Raw genomic sequence first — 14,386 nt, 5'->3', positions numbered from 1 at the left:
TTGAGTCAGAATCCTCTTTCTTGTAGTTTGAATCCATTGGTTCCAGACACTGGTTTCAAAGGTGTCTTTTTCCAGCCCTACCTCCAGCCATATTGGGCTTGAACCCTAGGGCCCACAGAGCATATGCTCTACACCAGGGGTCAGCAACCTTTTTCAGCCGTGGGCCAGTCCACCATCGCTCAGACCATTTGGTGGTCCAGACTATATTTTGAGGTGGGGGAAATGAACGAATACCTATGCCCCACAAATAACCCAGAGATGCATTTTAAATAAAAGGACACATTCTACTCATGTAAAAACACCCTGATTCCCGGACCATCCGCGGGCCGGATTGAGAAGACGATTGGGCCGCATCCAGCCTGGCCCTTAGGCTGCTGAAGTTGCTGAAGTGTGTCTGAACTTACCTCTCCATTGCTTTAGGCAGCTAATTAACACACATCTTTTTCAGCAAGTGTTTGGAGGGAGACCTTTGCTTCTGCTCCTCCTCCTATTAGTCATCGCATTGTAGTGATTTGTTAAATTAAAAGATTGCCTTAATTTACCTCCTTGATCTAGTTGAAAACTGACTGTCAGCACAAGCAAATTACCAAAATAAATTAAATAGACCAATGTAGGCATCTTGTGATATCAACAGACTGTTGCACACTGTCATCAATATTACTTAGGGCCCATATTAGAGTTGTCATGTGTCCTGTTTCTCCAGGACAACATCCTATTTTTCAGGGGTAAAATGTGAGACAAATTGCATTTATTTGCTTTGAATGGTTGTCAGAGGGTCCTCTTTTTTGCTCTTCAAAGTATGGCAACTCTACCATGGTATTTTTTCTTCTCCCCCACCTCCCAAGATGTGCGTTGGGAACATTCAGGTTCAATATTTTAAGAATGACGAAGATAGAGCAATGTTAGCTAATGTGGACCATTGGTATCAATTCTGTATTGGCTGACCAGTTCAACAGTGATGGAAATGCACCAGACTTCAGTGCAACTCATCTGCTGATGTGACATGTTTGTCTTTCTTGTGTGCCAATAATGCATTGCAGGCCCTTACTTAAGCTTTTAGGACTGATGCAAAACAATAGCCTCTCATGTGAGTAGTCCAGCTCATCTTTCTTATGTTCGAGGCTAGTGAATTATTCATCCATACACCATCGTGCATAAGCAGCAAACCAAAAGGAGTTCTCTCTGCCCTCCACCCCACTGGTTTAAAATGATGTGTACTAAATAGGAAGACAACTGAGAATGAAAATTGAGTCTGGCGCAACTGTATTCCTGCCATTCTTGAGTTCTTGCTGTGCATCTTGTGAAACCAGCAAGGAATAGATCAGGAAATGCAAAGAAACATCTTGGCTGAATGAGCAGGAGAAATGGCATGTCTGCTACAAGTCTTGTTGGGGATGCTGTTGGCACTGTGGTCTAAACCACTGAGCCTCTTGGGCTTGCCGATCAGAAGGTCGGCAGTTCGAATCCGCACGGCAGGGTGAGCTTCTGTTGCTGTGTCCCAGCTCCTGCCAACCTAGCAGTTCGAAAGCACACCAGCGCAAGTAGATAAATAGGTACCACTGCGGCGGGAAGGTAAACGGCGTTTCCGTGTGTTCTGGTTTCCATCATGGTGTTTCGTTGCGCCAGAAGGTTGTTTAGTCATGCTGGCCACATGATTCGGAAATCTGTCTGTGGACAAACACTGGCTCCCTTGGCCTGAAAGCAAGATGAGCACTGCAATCCCATAGTCACCTTTGACTGGACTCAACCGTTCAGGGATCCTTTACTTTTTTTTTTTTACCTTGTTGAAGCATCCTCATACCCAGTGAGCATTAGATTACTGCAATGCATGGGACTGCTTTTGAAGACTATTTGGAAACACCATTCATACAGAATGTATTAATCTGGTCCTCAGTATCTTGTGTAGGGTTCCCATATTTCAATTGCACACTCCCCACCCCTATGTCTGCCACAACTGGATATGAGCTGCCAGAGCCCCCAAACCCAGACATTTGCCTTTAAATGTAAAAATCCCCCTGGATTGGCATGTAGGCCCTCCAAAAGAGGACATGTCTGGGATTTCCCAGACGGATGGCAACCCTAATCATGTGGCTATTGTTTTATGATCTGTAATGTTTACCAGTTTGCTTCTTGGAACAATTCAGGCTGGGACCTAAAATTTCATAATGTAGGTTTCTGATAAACAGGTGACCTAAAAGTATCTAAATGGTCTTGGACCATGCTGTCTGAAGAACTCCTTGCTCTCCTATGAACTTCCCCCATCTAATAAGGAATGATCTTCTACCGAGGCCCATGATTGATAATAATATAATATAATAATAATAATTTATTATTTGTACCCTGCCCATCTGGCTGGGTTTCCCCAGCCCATGGGCGGCTTCCATAAAAACCAGAAATACACTAAAATATCACAGATTAAAAACTTCCCTGAACAGGGCTGCCTTAAGATGTCTTCTGAATGTCAGGTAGTTATTTATCGCTTTGACATCTGATGGGAGGGCATTCCACAGGGCGGGTGCCACTACCGAGAAGGCCCTCTGCCTGGTTCCCTGTAGCTTTGCTTCTCGTAATGAGGGAACCGCCAGAAGGCCCTCGGTGCTGGACCTCAGCGTCCGGGCAGAACGATGGGGGTGGAGACGCTCCTTCAGGTATACTGGGCCGAGGCTGATAACCTGGCTGAACTGTATTCATGAACTCTGATCATTCCCCCTCATATGCACTGCTTTCCCTTTGCACTGAAATGAATGGGGTGAAATAATGTAATGATGATGTAACTGACATAATTGCGTAAGTTTTATAATTTCACCCTAGTGGACAGTGAGATGAATGACATTGCTTTTGGTGGAAGACAAACTGCAGCAGAAAGGAAACAGTGCCGCATGCGATGGATAACAGATGGAACAAAATATGTTGTCTTCTTGGTATAATAATTTTTATTAGTTATAATATAAATCCAATAAAGGTCACATTATCACAATGCCAAATTACAATCCAATTAAAAACAGAGCCAATTATTTAAAAACCAAATTAAACAATTTGGGGTGACTTCCCGTGCACTGGGCCTCAGGATGCTAAACTCTTATTTCTCCCTGCTTTCCAAAAGAAAATGTTGTCTTCTTAAGTCTCTAGCTTTGAAAAACTCCTTCGAGGCTTATGGTTCTGATAAAATCTCAGTTAAAATTATTCTGTATGGGCCTGTCTCAAAAGATTTGACTCTGCAGTTGAATCTCTGCAGTGTTACATTGTCTCACCTGTGATTAAACTGCTTGATGGGGAGCCTTTGAAAGCTTTCCAGTCCAATATATGATTACGGCAGTGAGACTTTCATATGCACAAAGATGGAAGGACTCGGCTCACCGCCAACAATGGAAGAATGGCTGTTAAAATTAACGGGCTTCGCTGAGACGGCAAAACTGACATGTTTAATCAGAGAAAAATCATTGCTAGCATTTATTGAAGATTGGAAACCTCTCGTAGACTTTTTGAGTGAAGAAGAAAATGAAATAACGACATTTGGATGGAAAACACTCAGTAAATGTTTGTTTATAGAAAGTGGCTTTGAACAGTGTTACACTGGAGTGATTGAATACTGTTTATATACAGCGTCAGACAAAGAACTGGAAGTTATTTAATTTCTGAACTTTATTTTTTCCTCTTTCTTTTAATCTGTCTATTTCTTCTTCTTTATTCCACCCCTCTCTCTTTCTATTTTCCCTGCTTTTCTCTCTCTCTCTCTTTTCTATGTTTTTATTGTATTTAGAACAATGTTTCCGTTTGGGACAAAAAATAATGTTTGATATTAAACTTTGTCTTTCTATTTATAAATCTTAATAACATTTATTCGAGAGAGAGAGAGAGAGGTTTTCTTTTCATAAAGGCTCACACCACTTCTGGACATTTGGTGCAAGCACTTGCTGTGGGATGTGAAACACAAGAGCAGTCAAGTACAACATTCCTAGAGTGAACATGTTTACACATGGGGAGGAACATTTGTCCAGCCAGCAGGTAAACTTCCTGTTTCCTTCTGGGCTGGGACAGACTTCCTCTGCATGTGACTAGAGGTGGCCGTGGCCTCACCTGTACAGGTATCGACAAAAGCACAGGGCAGGGCAGCCATCTCTCTCTTTTTGACTACATGCATCGAAGAAGCAACATCTGCTTAGCCAAAGAGAGGACAAAGGGACTGTCTCTTTATGAGATAGTTTCTAGGTGTATGTTACTTTTCTAAGCTAAGTCTGCCTTCTGGGATCCTATTGTGAACAGAATGATGTGTGAGTAAACTTTTTATACTTTTATAGAAGACTGCATTGTGTCTTATCTTTGAGGGAATAAGGGGGAAATACCAGAACAGTTATTACAGAGGCTTTAGCAAGTCTGAGCAAATGCATCCGTTGCAAGTTTAAAAAGGGGAATGTTACTCTGCTAAATTGTGATCTTGTTAACGCATGTTGGAAAGGCTATAATCAAACAATATATCCTCTCCTGCATCCCTGAACATTCCCACACTTGCAAGCACACAAAAAACTTGACAGGGTTTGCAAAGTGCCTTCTGAGCCTGACACTATGTCTTCCTTTCCCTGCCTCAAGGTCCAAAAATCCACCTTGTAGGGAGAGCAGAGGAAGGCTGTGAGAGCATCCAAGGGCCGAGGGAAGCATGTTTTCTCACTAGTGGCTGGAACTGCAAGTCCCAGAGAAACTCCAGAGGGCATTTCCCTGAAAGTACATACGGAATCAGCCACGGGAAAAGGAAAGGAGGAAAAAAATAGGCATCACTATGATTCTTAATTACTGGCCAGCTACTGAAGGACCTCTCTCAATATACTTGCAGCAGGTAAGCATTAAAGGATAGTTTTTAGTACTTTGTCTTGCTCATGAAAGCTTAATTAAATTGCTCAAAGGTGCCTAGAAGACCTTTCATATCAATAACAGTACCTGGGAAGAGAGAATTGGCAGCAAGAACTCAGCCCTAGCCTCTAATCTGATCATATTATTCATGAATGATTTAAGAAAACAATAAAGTTAATGGCTTGTTAAAGAGCTTTAGTTAAGCGAGATAGGGATAGTTTGGTATTATTTTAGCTCTTTTCCCCCCACCTATGTCGCCAGGTTAATATATGGATTTTATCTGTCCTGAGCTTCAGTGTCACAGACCAGAGGACCCCTGGTTTGCCTGTGGTACCTGAGTCCATAGAAAAGGGCATGGGGAAAACAAAAATTTGCTGTTGGAGACAGGAATCCCTGCTCAAATTTGGTTTTTCTTCAGGAGTATGTATGAAAGATTTTTTTTTTTTTAAGGATTAAAAGCAGAAGCAACTTGCTGGATGTGTTAGAGCTAAGTCATTGTTGTAGTGTTTGCAAATGATCCACAAAGACTGGATTAGAAGGAACCAACTTTACTTAGTGGTGTGCTGCTGCCAAGCTATATACAAAACGGAAACCAGTAAGCACTTCTTGGCTTCCTTTTCCCACAGGTGTCACACGGAACTGATTCCACCCACATAACCATTTCTAAATCACTTTTGTTCCTGATCCCATTACAACTGTTGCTTAGCGGAAGGGGTGGGGCAGCAGGGAGGTTGGTGCAGTGCACACACCCTGGCAGGAGTGCCAAATTATGTTCTTAATTTCATGCACCACCCTGGAATCTTTGGGTGGAAAACGCTCAGTAAATGTTTGTTTATAGAAAGTGGCTTTGTAAAAGGGCCCTATACCCTTTGCCTAACATCTTTCTACCCCATTCATTTCAGTGGGAAAGAAACACCATACAAAATGGTAGCAGTTGTGTGTGGCAGTGTGTGTGTAAAAGAATCAATTATGATTAATTTGTGGACTGAAAGCAACAAGAGCAGTGAATACTTATTGCTTTCGCTGCATTGATTTTCAGTCCAGACATGGGACGAATAAGCAAACATCAGAATTTTCCATGCCTGTTTCTGCTGGAATTGTCCAGTATCCTTCTTTTCTTTTATTTTCTTTTTTATTATTTTTATTGAGTTTTATTAATACAAAAAGAGAAAAAGAAAAAGTACATTCTACTAAAACAAAAGCACACAAAAATACACTGTTATTTACACAAACAAAAATCCTCCCCCCTCATTCCCCTCCCACCGCCACACCCCTCGACTTCCCTCTACCACACCACAACTTCCTTATTTTTTAAATTCTATGTGATCCTTGCACTCTTTAGATTTTGAAATTTTATCTCTCTATAACATTCCTAGAGAATGTCATTCTTTCCGCATTACTCCTTTAATCTAAACATATCAACATACGTATTCTTTTGGATCAATAAAGATAAAAGTAGAGGGACCCCTGACCATTAGGTCCAGTCACGGACAACTCTGGGGTTGCGGCGCTCATCTCGCTTTACTGGCTGAGGGAGCCGGCGTACAGCTTCCGGGTCATGTGGCTAGCATGACTAAGCCGCTTCTGGTGAACCAGAGCGGTGCACGGAAACACCATTTACTTTCCCACCGGAGTGGTACCTATTTATCTACTTGCACTTTGACGTGCTTTCGAACTGCTAGGTTGGCAGGAGCTGGGACCGAGCAACGGGAGCTCACCCGGTCTCGGGGAATCGAACCGCTGACCTTCTGATTGGCAAGCCCTAGGCTCTGTGGTTTAACCCACAGTGCCACCCACATCCCACTTTGGAACAACATTTGTCCATATATTCTTCAAAGCATTGCCATTCTAGTCTAAGTTGTTGGTTTGTCTGCATTCTGATATAGGCAGTCAGCTTTGCCATTTCTATGAACTTGCTTAGTTTACACAGCCAATCGTCTTTTAACAGTATTGCCTCACACTTCCATTTGCTGGCAAAAGTTATCCTGACAGCTGCTGTGGCATATAAGAAAATTCCTTTCTTTTTCTGTGGTATATCTTTCCCCAATAAGCCTAATAAATATACCTCTGGTTTCTTTTGTATAGATGTTTTAAACATTTTTTTGAGTTCTTCATGAATCATATACCCCAGTAGGCCTTGGTTTTTTCGCAGCTCCACCAGGAACAGTGTTCCTTCCACTTTTCCACATTTCCAGCATAAGCTGGATGTGAAAACAAGGGCTCACTTTTACACCTGCTACATCAAGTGATATAGTTAATTCAAAACAGTGTATATGTGTCCAGTCTTCCTCTCCCTGCCACTCAAGCACACATATAGCATTTACCAGATTGAAAACTATTTCTTGACTCATCTAGTTAATTTCAAGACTCCATCTATTTTGGGGGCTAGGGTAAGAACAGCTGCATTAGAAAAAAAGGGGGTACATAGAGGAAAATGCCACCCACACCCAAATTTTGTGTCATGGGTAGATACCATAGTAACACTGGGGGGAGAGGAAGTTGCTTCTTTTGCTGCACTGAATATTCTGCTCACAGGGATTGTTTTGGGTTTTTCTTTAAACTCCTATCTTTAAATTTCAGGTGATGTGTTCCAGTTGCTATGACAACCTTGCATTTTTGTTTCCTGCATAGATTTTGGATCACGTGCCCTGCTTTGTTTTGGCGCCTTTGGGAGTTTGTCGGTAGCTGAAGCAACTCTCTTTCAATTCAGGCAACCTGCAGGGATTGCCTCTTATATTCCTGCTATTACCGGTTTAATCATTTGCAGACCATTTGTTTTTTGATGGGCTTGGGAGAGGGTTTCCCTCATCCGGCTGCCGAAGCAGAAGAATCATGAGTCAAGTCTCCATTAAGATTGTGGCATTTGATCTATGCAAATGTCTGTGTTGATTAAAATATCATGCAAAACTAACGTCTGGCATTGTCATCAAGCGATCATATTTTATCCAGAGAAGACTAAAGGTCCATCTAGCTCAATAGTGCCTACCTTGACTGGCAATGGATTTTCAGGAACCAGGTCTTGTTATTTACTGAGTATCCCAGGATAGACTGAAATTCCTCATCAGTGGCCTTCTCCTTTCAGCCCCCAGAAAAGTATAACGGCATTGTCCCAACCACGTCCAATTGCCTAGTGAAAACCACCTGTATAGTTAACTGTGTGTTAAGGTTGCTGCCACTGTGTCACAGCTTGGGTTAGTGATCTCAAGACTGTGACATCCAGTCTCAGGGCCAGGTTGTTGTGGGTTGTATTCAACTACATCCTATTCAGAGCAGACTCATTAAAATCAATGAAACTGAAGCTAGCCATGCCCATTGCTTTCAAAGGTTCTACTGAGAGTGTGACTTAGAAACAGGACTGGAGGAGAGGCAGCTTTGCTCTCATGTGGCAAGCTCTGGTTTGTAGTGAAAGGGGAAGTGATTCAAAGGAGTTTGTGTACACACATACACATATCTTAAAGGTAAAGGGACCTCTGACCATTAGGTCCAGTCGTGGCCAACTCTGGGGTTGCGGCGCTCATCTCGCTTTATTGGCCGAGGGAGCCAGCGTACAGCTTCCGGGTCATGTGGCCAACATGACTAAGCCACCTCTGGTGAACCAGAGCAGTGCACAGAAACGCCGTTTACCTTCCCGCCAGAGTGGTACCTATTTATCTACTTGCACTTTGACACGCTTTCAAATTGCTAGGTTGGCAGGAACAGGGACTGAGCGACGGGAGCTCACCCCGTCGCAGGGATTCGAACCACCAACCTTCTGATCGGCAAGTCCTAGGCTCTGTGGCTTAACCCACAGCACCACCCGTGTCCCTTACACATATCTTACCTATGTAATAAAATTATAAGACTGTCATCATGCTGCAAGTCATGCAGCTGCCAGCAGAGGGCCATGAGAACAGTCCAGCAGGCAGGCAGGCAGGCAGGCAAGCAAGCAAGCAGTGTAGTTGAGCTGTTTCAAGGAGAGTGGAAGGTGCTCCAAAGAACTCTCTGAAGCACTCCCCATTCAATTCAGTGTTTTAAGGAGAGGTAGCTTCAGAGAGTGGTTTGGCAAAGGGATTGGTAGGCGGGCAGGCTTGGCAAGCAAATCAAGCAGGGGTGGCAGTCCCTGGTACATGCATACATACATGTATCCCAATTAGTACACATCCACCCAAGCAGTCATATCATTCATATCATTGCAATGTGCTTTGCCTTAACACCTGCTGAAATCAATAGTGTTCCCACTGAATGAAGACGTTGAACATTTTATGCACCATGAAAGCATTGTAGCTATTTTGAGAATCCTCAGAACCCTTTGCTTTGTCAATCAAATCCTTTGTGAGCTGGAGTGGTGGGAAATCTTATTATCAAAAAAAAGGTTCCCCCTTCTATACCAAATCCGAACAGCAGGCCCTTAATCTAGAATAACTCCAAATGACTAAATTACCCTTCTCTGGTGTTTTATGAATGTTAAGCCAATTGTTATAATATTTGAAATTGGGAAAGGTGTCATTAGTGGCTTAGGAAATTAGGCCAACTGGCAAACAAGCTACATAAAGTGTATTGACTTCCCTGATATACTGGGTATACTTTTCTCTTCATGGTGTAGGCAGGAAGAATAGAGGTCTTTCCTACCTTGAAAGAAAAGGCTAATATTAGTGCCTTGTACATTAATACTGGTGGCGCGCTGGTGGCGCTGTGGTCTAAACCACTGAGCCTCTTGGGCTTGCTGATTGGAAGGTCGTGGTTTGAATCCCCATGATGGAGTGAGCTCCTGTTGCTGTGTCCCAAATCCTGACAATGTAGCAGTTCAAAAGCACGCCAATGCAAGTAGATAAATAGGTACTGCTGCAGCAGGAAGGTAAATGGTGTGTCTGTGCGTTCTGGTTTCCGTCATGGTGTTTTGTTGCACCAGAAGCAGTTTAGTTTTGCTGGCCACATGACCCGGAAAGCTGTCTGTGGACAAACGTCGGCTCCCTTGGCCTGAAGCGAGATGAGCGCCGCACCCCATAGTCACCTTTGACTAGACTTAACCGTGCAGGGGTCCTTTAAAGGTAAAGGTAAAGGGACTCCTGACCATTAGGTCCAGTCGTGGCCAACTCTGGGGCTGCGGCTCTCATCTCGCTTTATTGGCCGAGGGAGCCAGTGTACAGTACAGCTTCCGGGTCATGTGGCTAGCATGACTAAACCGCTTTCTGGCAAACCAGAGCAGTGCACGAAAATGCCATTTACCTTCCCGCCAGAGCAGTACCTATTTATCTACTTGCACTTTGACATGCTTTTGAACTGCTAGGTTGGCAGGAACAGGGACCAAGCAACGGGAGCTCACCCCGTCACGGAGATTCGAACCGCCGACCTTCTGATCGGCAAGTCCTAGGCTCTGTGGTTTAACCCACAGCACCACCCGTGTCCCTCTTTTTTTAATAGTAGTAGTAATTATAATAGACAGCCTTTGGCTTTGTTATCAGGGTATTTTTTGTTAAGAACAAAAAGACCATTGAGGCATAAGTTTGCATGGACTAGAACCCACATTGTCAGATACAAGAAGTCACTTTCCTTTGTCTGCTGTCACAGACACCATACAAAGCATTTGCTCACAATGTATAGACTCCACAACCCCCCTTTTATGCATGTACACAACTGCCAACAACAGATGCCATTTCATCATTCCCGAGAAATGGATGCTAGTTCAAGGAGGCCGATTGCCACCACAATAATTGCTGCAAGTCTCTTTGTTATCTTTACCACGACAGACCCAGAAGCATCACTTTCCTTTTTTAAAAAAAGAAACACAGTATAGTATGTCCACAAGATGGCGCCTGAGACACGGACATTTTAAAAACGTAGATCAGTTTCTTTGGGTTATGGTTAATGCCCAAATAAACCATGTGTACCCTGAATTTCAGACTAACAAAATAGAAATGGGTATGTGTGGTGGTCACATTCTGCCAAAAGATACATCATACCTTGCACTATGATGCAAATGGCATTTATGTATATGGCAAGGTAGCCCTCTTCCCTTTCAAATCATGCTACAAAGAAGGTACACACACACACACACACACACACACACACACACACAATTTTTCTGTTTCAGAATTTAGAATATTCCTTTAAACAACCTTCAAATATCAATGATTTCCCTTCTCTTTCCAAAGTTCATTTTGCCTAGCATAAATCCCTGCATATTTTATATAAACTAAACCATTGAGTATTCCCAATATTACTTCCATCAAATCTTGTTTGAGTTTATCTTAATGCTGCCAACATTTTCAAGTGTACACAATTCCCCCCATATATTCAATGAACATTTTCCAATCTTCTTTAAACAAATGTTCTCCTTGTTCTCTTATTCTATAAGTTCGATCCGCAAGCTGCGCTTATTCCACCAGTTTAAGTTGCCACTCTTCTTTAGTTGGGGCTTTGCTTGTTTTCCATTTGGGGGCTAACAAAACATGGGCAATTGCAGCCAGTTCTCTTTCCCCTCCTTACAGCAGCAGAGAGAGAAAGTCCTTCTCTGTGTCATTTATCAAAGAGGCATGAATATGTAATCATAATTATAGGCCCAGCCTTCAACATTTCAGATCTAAATACCCTGATTTATACCCATTTTCATGCAAGGTATTCCAGCAACCACCATCATCAACCTTACTCAAGGACCTGCTCCGGATAGCTGTATGCTGTACTTTTGCTTGATTCTGCAATAGCCTGTCGTGCAACTGGTTTGAAAGCAAAGAGTATGCTTGTTTATTTTGGGGTTAAATGTTTAGGAGAAAGGGATGCGGGTGGCACTGTGGGTTAAACCACAGAGCCTAGGACTTCCTGATCAGAAGGTCGGCAGTTTGAATCCCCACGACAGGGTGAGCTCCCGTTGCTCGGTCCCTGCTCCTGCCAACCTAGCAGTTCGAAAGCACGTCAAAGTGCAAGTAGATAAATAGGTACCACTCCAACGGGAAGGTAAACGACATTTCCGTGCGCTGCTCTGGTTCGCCAGAAGCGGCTCAGTCATGCTGGCCACATGACCAGGAAGCTGTACACAGGCTCCCTCTGCCAATAAAGCGAGATGAGCGCTGCAACCCCAGAGTCGGTCATGACTGGACCTAATGGTCAGGGGTCCCCTTTACCTTTATTTAGGAGAAAAACACAGTCTCTAGCATTTATAGAACCTGAGATATGAAGCAAAATGTTTATGTGCCATTCTTCTCTCACGCTTTGGTGAGAAACAACTTACATCTATCAGGAACGACACCCGCACTGTGTTTCAAACAAAGATGTGTTTTCCAAAGCCCACATTCCCAGCATGTTTGCACCCCTGTCTCAGCGACATCTACGTTTGCTTGGTCATGTCCACAGAATATAAGGTGTCAGGATCCCCAAGCGTGTGCTATACAAGAAGCAGACTTCAGGCACGGGCCTGTTGGTAGACCAACTCTGAGTTAACAGAGACATAAAGGTTGGTAACATCAACCCACCCCTTCATGGATCACTGCCTTGCTGTGGTGAAGGGGCTTGAAGAACTCAGAGAAGCTATGAACTATGCCGAGCAGGGCACCCAAGATGAACAGGTCATAGTGGAGAGTTTTGACCAAACGTGATCCACCTGGAGGAGGAACCGGCAAGCCACTCCAGTATCCCTGCCAAGAAAACTCCATGGATAAAGACAACAGGCATATAAAAGATATGACGCTGGAAGATGAGCCCCTCAGGTCGGAAGGCGTCCAACATGCTACTGGGGAAGAGCGGAGGGCAAGTACAAGTAGATCCAGAGCTGATGAAGCGGCTGGGCCAAAGCCGAAAGGACGCTCAGTTGCGGATATGCCTGGAAGCGAAAGGAAAGTCCAATGCTGTAAAGAAAAATATTGCATAGGAACATGGAATGTAAGAACCATGAACCTGGGTAAGTTGGAGGTGGTCAAAAATGAGATGGCAAGAATAAATATTGACATCCTGGGTATCAGTGAACTAAAATGGACGGAACTGAATTCACCCATTCCCATCCATTTTAGTTCACTGATGCCCAGGATGTCAATATTTATTCCGTAAAAGAAATGGAGTGGCCCTCATAGTCAACAAAAGAGTGGCGAAAGCTGTACTGGGATGCAATCTCAAAAATGATAGAATGATCTCGATACGAATCCAAGGCAGACCTTTTAACATCACAGTAATCCAAGTTTATGCACCAACTACTTGTGCTGAAGAAACTGAAATTGACCAATTCTATGAAGACTTACAAGACCTTATAGAAGTGACACCAAAGAAGGATGTTCTTCTCATTATAGGGGATTGGAATGCTAAAGTAGGGAGTCAAGAGATAAAAGGAACAACTGGCAAGTTTGGCCTTGGAGATCAAAACGAAGCAGGGCAAAGGCTAATAGAGTTCTGTCAAGAGAACAAGCTGGTCATCACAAACACGCTTTTCCAACAACACAAGAGACGACTCTACACATGGACATCACCAGATGGGCAGCATCGAAATCAGATTGATTATATTCTCTGCAGCCAAAGATGGAAAAGCTATATACAGTCAGCAAAAACAAGACCTGGAGCTGACTGTGGCTCAGATCATCAGCTTCTTATAGCAAAATTCAAGCTTAAACTGAAGAAAGTAGGAAAAACCACTGGGCCGGTAAGATACAATCTAAGTCAAATCCCTTATGAATACACAGTGGAAGTGAGGAACAGGTTTAAGGATTTAGATTTGGTGGACAGAATGCCTGAAGAACTATGGATGGAGATTCATAACATTATACAGGAGGCAGCAACGAAAACCATCCCAATGAAAAGGAAATGCAAGAAAGCAAAGTGGCTGTCCAATGAGGCCTTACAAATAGCGGGGGAGAGAAGGCAAGCAAAATGCGAGGGAGATGGTGAAAGATACAGGAAATTGAATGCAGATTTCCAAATAGCAAGGAGAGACAAGAAGACCTTCTTAAACGAGCAATGCAAAGAAATAGAGGAAAGCAATAGAATGGGAAGAACCAGAGATCTGTTCAAGAAAATTGGAGATATGAAAGGAACATTTCGTACAAAGATTTCCATAATAAAGGACAAAAGTGGAAAGGACCTAACAGAAGCAGAAGACATCAAGAAGAGGTGGCAAGAATACACAGAGGAATTATACCAGAAAGAAATGGATGTCTCGTATACCCCAGGTAGTGTGGTTGCTGACCTTGAGCCAGACATCCTGGAAAGTGAAGTCAAATGGGCCTTAGAAAGCACTGCAAATAACAAGGCCAGTGGAAGTGATGGTATTCCAGCTGAACTATTTAAAATTTTAAAAGATGATGCTGTTAAGGTGCTACACTCAATATGCCAGCAAGTTTGGAAAACTCAGCAGTGGCCAGAAGATTGGAGAAGATCAGTCAACATCCCAATCCCAAAGAAGGGCAGTGCCAAAGAATGCTCCAACTACCGCACAATTGCACTCATTTCACACACTAGCAAGGTTATGCTTAAAATTCTACAAGGAAGGCTCAAGCAGTATGTGGACCGAGAACTCCCAGAAGTGCAAGCTGGATTTAGAAGAGGCAGAGGAACCAGAGACCAAATTGCAAACATGCGCTGGATT

General features: G+C 43.3%; 1 protein-coding gene across 1 annotated transcript in view; it reads right to left on the bottom strand.

The window, feature by feature from the left end:
• The window catches only part of PLCB4 (phospholipase C beta 4), a 665,275-nt gene that overhangs the window by 222,426 nt on the left and 428,463 nt on the right, over positions 1-14,386 (bottom strand). The gene's annotated exons all lie outside the window — the stretch shown is intronic.

Source organism: Podarcis gaigeae (genome assembly GCF_964106915.1).
Source record: "Podarcis gaigeae genome assembly, chromosome: 3".
NCBI lineage: Eukaryota > Metazoa > Chordata > Lepidosauria > Squamata > Lacertidae > Podarcis > Podarcis gaigeae.
This window is presented reverse-complemented; position numbering and strand designations above follow the sequence as displayed.